Here is a 7417-nt window from a genome sequence, read left to right as displayed (position 1 = left end):
TTCTATTTTCTGTGTACATCACACTCCACCATGAACTCTTCAATGCAGTGGCACTGACTTCTTTGCTGTTCCTCAAACAAGACCCTCCAAATCCAGGCATTTTCACTGTCTGTTCCCCTCATCTGGATTGCTTTCCCTTCCCATTGATGCCTCCTGGCTTCCTTCTAGTCCCTGATAAAATCCACCTTCTATAGGAAGCTTTTCCCAATCCCTCTTAATTCTAGTGTCTTCCCTCTGTTGATTATTTCAAATTTATCCTATATCTCGCTTGCTTGTACATAATTATTTGCACGTTGTCTTCTCCATTCGACTGTGAGCTCTTTGAGAGTAGCAACTGTCTTTTATCAGTTTTTTGCATCCTCACTGCTTAGTACAATGCCTGGCACATTGTGGGCACTTAATAAATGTTTGTTGACTAATCACTTGTTAGGGATTATGTAGAATGGATTCCTGTTCAGGTATAGGCTCCTGGTTGGGTAGTCAAACTGGAATGAGTTCTGAGATCCCATCCCAAGCTGAGATTTTGTGATTATTTTGGATTTCTGAAACATTGAAGAGGAAGGTAAGATGCACTTGGTAAGAGGAAGATAAGAAAGAGATGGAGGGAGAGAGGAAGGGAGGGAGAGAGACAGATAGACAGACAGAGACAGAGAGAGAGAGAGAGGCAGAGAAAGAAGAAGAAGAAGGAGGAGGAGGAGGAGGAGGGAGAGGAAAGGGAGGAAGAGGAGAAGGAAGAGGAGGAGGAAGAGGAGGAGGAAGAAGGGGAGAGAGAAGAGACAGACAAATATATAGAAAGACTCTGACGTTGAACCCAGTCCATTGTGTCAGAGGTCAGGGTCTGACACATGGGCTAATTTGCATTTCTGAACAAAAAATAGGACAGGTTCTATTTCTTTTTTTCTCCTTTGGTATTTTTATCTCTAGTGCACATTGCAGTGCTCAGCACAGCTGGTAGCATTAGTTGATGTCGTAAATGCCTTGTTAATTGACTGACTGAACAAGAAGAGATGGGTGCAGCAAGGAGCAAGATGAAATCAAGGCTTTTTGGAGATGGAAGAGCACTTGGAGATTATAAAATCTAACTTCTTAGGTAGCTAGGTCGTCTAGTTGATAGAACATTAGGCCTGGAGTCAGGAAGACCTGAGTTCAAATTTGACTTCAAATACATTCGCTAAGCATCTCTGGGCAAATAATGTAACCTCAGTTTCCTCCTCAGCAAAAATGGGGATCCATGCTATTATTATTATTCTTATAAGGATTAAATGACATATTTGTAAAACTCTTAGCCCAGTGCCTGGCAAATAGTGGGCACTTAATAAATGCCCACTATTAAATCCCTTATAGAGAAGAAGACTGAGTCCAGAGAGATTGCTCAAAGTCACCCAGTGAATTAGCAGTACAACCAGGATTAGAACCCAGGTGTCTTGACTCAAGGGCTCACTCCAATCACACTAGGATATATTTTCGTTGTTGTTTAGTCATGTCTCACTCTTCGTGACCCCATTTGGGGTTTTCTTGGCGAAGAGACTAGAGCGGTTTACTATTTCCTTCTCCAGCTCATTTTACAGGTGAGGAAACTGAGGCAAACTGGGTTAAGTGACTTGCTGAGGGTCACACAGCTAGTGTCTGAGGTCGGATTTGAGCCCACCAACATGAGTCTTCCTGATTCCAAGCCCCGTGCTCTATTCACTTTGCCCCCTAGACCATATAATCTTACCAAAAGAAAGGGGAAAGGGGGAGGGAGAGAAACACAGAGACAGAACCTAATTCATTGCATTAAAAGCCATTTCCATCTTTCAGCAATCTCTTCAAAGCTTTGTCAATACACAGAACAGACATAACTTTTTATATAATTGTGAAGACCTTTTTTGAAGGATAATTTTTTTAAGGTTAAATATTTAAAGGTTAGTGGCCACACAAAGATCCTACCTCTCTCCTAACTGTCTGTGATTTCCTAAAATTTCACCGTTAGTTTCAGTCCTTTGGATTGTGTTACACTCTCCAATGTCCTATTCTCCTTTTAAATGCTTCTTCCCAACTCCCCCCCACCCCACCCCAGGAATCACACACTCAGTACCTTATCCTCAAGGCAAGGAGGCAATCTGAAAATGAAGGGCATCTGAGGGCACTGGCTTTCTAGGGGGTTAGGTTGGGGCTTGGGAGAAAAAGACTAAAGGGGGAAGAAGACAAAACCCACAGTGGAAATGTGGATGCCCAGGCCAGAGTCATAGTCAGCAAATAGCAAATGAGAAGAGGAAGTTTAGCGGGAGGAAACCAAAGTCATCCATGCTTCCTCTCATCACAATTCATCTGATGGGGCAAAATCCAAGGGCCAGGCTGAACTAAGCCACACCCTATAGACACTTGAGACCTTCTGGCCCAGCTCTTCACCTACCTACATCATCAAGCTCAGTGCTGGCCCAGGAAGTTTATTGTTCCTAGTCTTATCTCAGAAGCCAGAGATCATTCTCATAGAAAGGGCCTTATTCTAGGAAAAGGACACCATCTAATGTTACATAAGAGTCTAATGTTCTCTCGGGTTGATAATGTAGTCAAACTCAGAGGAGTGAGAACACTAAAGGGGCGTAGATTTAGATCTGGAAGGCATCTCGGAGATCATTAAGTCCAATCTTCTCATTTTACAAATCAGGTCAACTGAGTCCCTCCAGAAAGGTTAAGTGACTTGCTCAGGGTCACACAGGAAATAAGTGATCATAGAAAGAATGGAACCTATAGTAGGACCTTTGACTTTGATTCCAGTGTTCTTTCCATGGTGCCACCCAGCCTCTCCAGGGGGAGGAATGGTGGGGTGTATTTTTTAGTTGATGGAAGATTTATCCTTTGTTTCATTTCATCCATCCAACAAATATTTACTGAGCAACACCTATTTCAATTATTATGGTTTAAAAATCTTTCCAAAATGTCTATAATACCTTTGTGGTTCAATAGGATTTAAGATGACCCTAGCCAACTTAAATTTAAGATAATAAACCTGATAAGGATCTGGAGGAAAAAAAGTATTGTAGTGAAGGTATACTAGAGGCCATCCAGACAGGAAGAGGCAATGGATGTTGAGTGCTATCTGGTATGGAGTCACGGTAGAATGGCGGACTTCAATGATCGGAATATCTGATCTTTACTCTCTTTGCTGAAGGCAGAACACCTGAAAAGTTCCTGACTTACATCAGTGATGATTTCGTTCTTTGAAACAGAGGCAGTGATGAGAAAAGCTGCCGTTCTGCCATTTAGAATATTTTGTTCAGCATTAGCCGACACATTTTAAGGAGGAAATTGACAAAAGAATATGCTCAGGGAAGGGTCACCAGAATGGTGAATAGCCTTCAGCTCATACTGTATGAGGATCTCTCAGAGGAACTCATTTTGTTTAGCATGGAGAAGTGTTAAGAGAGACATAATTAGAGTGTCCTTCAAGTATTTGAAGGGCTGTTATTTAGACAAGAGATTAGACATGACTCTAGGAGGCGAGAGTAGGAGGACCAGGCAGATTTTGACTCCATGGCATAATAATTATTGACTTTTATATAGCCTTTTAAGTTTTGCCAAGTGTTTCATATATATTTTCCTATTCAATCCTTACAACAACCCTATGAGAGAGAGACTGCATATATTATAATCTCTATTTTACGGGTGAAGAAGAAATTGAGGTTTAGAGATCATTGCCCATTATCACACAACCAGAGGTGAAATTTGAACTTGTGTCTCTCCTGGCTTCAAGGGCAGTGGTCTTTTCACTATACCATGATGCAATTCAAGAAAGATACAAGAATAAAATGAGCTCATAAGTCAGGAAAACCCCATCACTGGAGCAGTTCTATTAAAGGCTAAATGACCACTTATTAGGGTTATTGTAAAAGGAATTCCTACTTAGGTATAAGTTGAATTAGATGACCTTTGAGGCTCCTTCCTACTCTGAAATTCTGTGATTTGAACCTAATTCAAACTAGTAAGGATGCTCTGGTTCTAGAAACAGAAATGACAGAAATTAGGAGGACCATTCCATCTTAGAGCTTATTGTAGATGAGCAGGTTGTCATGGTGTCACAGTGTCATATACTTGAGATTTCGGGAAAGTTGATTCCAAAGAATTCAGGTAAAGGGTAGGTAGGATCCCATGGCTTAAAATTCTCCAGGGGAGGATGGCCCAAGAGTGATGGGGAGCCCTTAAGGATAAAATTCTGATAAGACAAATATAAATGATTTCAATAATAAGGAAAAGGGAGGTCCTCTAAAGAGGGCCAATGGGAGTATGCAAAATGATGTTTTTCACTTAGGTGCATGCAAAGAGAACTCACTGACCAACCTTAATTTTAAAAAGATGTATATGGAAGTAAAACTTCTGACCCTGGAACCAAGACTCTGGATTCACAGGGACAACATTAAATCCTGGAGGCTTCTTTTTAATTATGGTTAACAAATTACAGTGTGTCAAAAAGACAATGATTAGGCTCAAGACTTCACCCAGGATTTCCCCAAGAAACATTGAAATTTGCTTTATGTCTAAGACTCCACAAAACAAAAGGAAAGGAAAAGGGCTCTTAGTACCCACGTGAGCATTCAGGCTAATGAGACATAAAATATAGGACAGGCTTTATTTAAATCAACAGAAAAATGTAAAGGACTCATTCCTGAGTCCATAAACAGCTGTCCACCAGAAGCTAAGTGGTATAATGGATGGAGCATTGGGCATCTACTTCAGCCACCTTCATGACCATTGGAACAAATTGTTCTCATTGCCCATTCTGCTGGGGAAAGTCTTCACATGCTTGGGGTCAATAACTCCTCTAACTCACTGACTGGTTTGAGGCTCCTCAGTTACCTTCAACCTGGTTTAGCCCATCTGCTGAGATGATTTACTGGAGTATGATCATGACTCATGCTACAGCCTCTTGGAATCACAGGTAAGAGTTGGGTAAATCAGGTGGACACCCAAGATGGACGAGTAACCCTGAAAAGGGCCTGATAAGCCCTCACATTAGAATTTCTAGTCCTTGACCAACCCACATACCCTGCAAATAACTATAGACAAGATAAAGTGGAGATAATGGACAGAGGGGAGGCTCTATCACAGAACACCTGAACAAAGGGCAACTTCAAGAAATCGCTAAGAATGAGTCATGTCTTGTCAGAGTTCACATCCTGTTAAGGAAAGAATATCTGTTCTTAACTGGCTTTCTCTGGGGTAGGCCAGTTGCTTCGAGCTAGATATAAGGAAAAGGTTTCTTTACTTCAATACTTTTTTTGTCCTGAAGTGGAATGAACTGACTAGGAGGTAGTGGGTTTCCCTTCAGTGGATGTCTTCAGATAAAGGCTCAGGTATGGTTGGGACTAGGTGACCTCTTAGGTCACATTGAACTCAGAGAATCAGGAACATTTGCCACAGACGGAAGACAAAGTCAAAAGAGTGGCATGATCTTGTAAGAATTTCAGGAATGCTAAAAGGACAGGTCATCTCAGACTAGCTTCATTTCCATGTTTGAAAGCGTTCCTAGACCAGTAGAGGTAGGCACAGTGTACCTGGATTCAGGAAGCTATTCCTGATATTTTTGTGCACTACACAGAGAGATGTCAGCTAGGCAGCCTTATAGTTAGTTGGATTTATAACTGATTGAGTGGCCAGATTAGAAAAAAAAATAGTCTAGTATTGCAGAATTTGAGAGGTAGAAAAGACCTTGGTGGTTATCTGGTCACATTCATACGTACAAGAAACCCCCACTATAATACACCCAATAAGCAGTCATCCAGCCTCAGTTTTTAGACCTTAATTGAGAAATGTCAACCTGGAGGGAGGTCTTTAGTAGTGTGTGCCAGAAACCTGTCCTTGGCTCTGTGATATTTAGCATTTTTATCAGTGGCTTGGATGAAATTGCATGCTTACCAAATTTGAGGATAAAATTAGGCTGGGAGGGAGGGCTAACATTACGGATGATAGAATTAGAATTCAATGGAGTCTTATGAGACCAAAAAGATTAATTAAAACTTGTAAGACATAGTTTTATTTCTTAAAGGTTCTGTTTTGTTTTATGGTTCGGATCTGTATAGGGAACTCTTGACATGAATCCTCTAACCACATGGATTGGCAACTTGTCTATAACTTATAGTTCTAGTAATTGTCTGGAGGTACTTAAGATGTTAAGTGACCAGTTAAAAGAGCAGATTATTCTTCTCATTCCCATGGTCACACAACCAATATATGTCAGAAGCAAGACTTGATCTCTGGTCTTTTTGGTTCCAAGTCTGGCTCTTTAGAAGGTCAAATGTAAATCCCTATACTTGGGCTCAAAAAATCAACTGCACAGCTATAGGATTATGTTGTTTGGTCTTTTCCAAGTCTTTGTGACCCCATTCGGGGTTTTGTTGGCAAAGATACTAGAGTGCTTTGCTATTTCCTTCTCCAGCTCATTTTACAGATGAGGAAACTGAGCAAACAGGGTTAAGTGACTTGCCTAGGATCATACAGCTAAGTAAGGGTTTGAGGTTGGATTTGAACTCAGGTCCTCCTTCCAAGACCTCTAGGAAAACAGATGGTCCTCACTGTCCTCCTAGACAAGCTGCAGCAAAGGCCATGTGAAAGGACTCCCAGGAGGACAGTGGAGAAAAGACCTCAGATCACCAAACCCAAGCCACTGTAATCTCCTTCGAGCCTTTCCTGTCCTCTACTTTCCCTCTCTCTCACGTGCCACATGGACACCCTCAATGGGTTGAGCTTGTGTGACCAGGTTATACCAGCCCAGAAGACAGTGTGGTGCTGCCTTCATGCCTAACTAGATCCAAGTGGACACCTACCTGGAGGCTCTTAACCCACTTGGGCTCTCCATCCAAACTTGATTATCATTATTTTAGATTTTACAGTTATTAAATTTGTTCATCCATATTACATAGAATAAAAGTCAGCAGGGAATAATTTTCCATGGGTGATACTTCCACATTTAAGGTTTTCCCTCTGATGTTCATTGAATATAACAGTATAGCATTCTTTGAACGAGATAGCCATACTGGACTGGATTTCGTACTTCAAATTACACTACTTATTCTAAAAATAAACCAAAAAAAGATATTTTTAAAAATTGATAGTTTCTTGGATTTCATGTTTATTTTTGTGTTTTTGCCACTTTTCAAATCTTTTTAAAAATGATACACTAACCATGAGCAACTGATATTTTTCCATTTATTTAGATCTGTGCAAAAAATATCAGTTGCTCATGGCTAGGTTGAGCTAATATAATAAAAATAACAATTTTATCTAAATTAATTTATTTATTCAGTGCCATACCAATCAAACTACTAAAAAATTATTTAACAGAGCTGGATAAAATAATAAAAAAATTCATCTGGAAGAACAAGAGGTCCAGAATATCTAGGGAATTAACGAAAAGAAATGCTAGGGAAGGTGGCCTAGC

This window comes from Trichosurus vulpecula, chromosome 2, assembly GCF_011100635.1.
Source record: "Trichosurus vulpecula isolate mTriVul1 chromosome 2, mTriVul1.pri, whole genome shotgun sequence".
Lineage (NCBI taxonomy): Eukaryota > Metazoa > Chordata > Mammalia > Diprotodontia > Phalangeridae > Trichosurus > Trichosurus vulpecula.
This window is presented reverse-complemented; position numbering follows the sequence as displayed.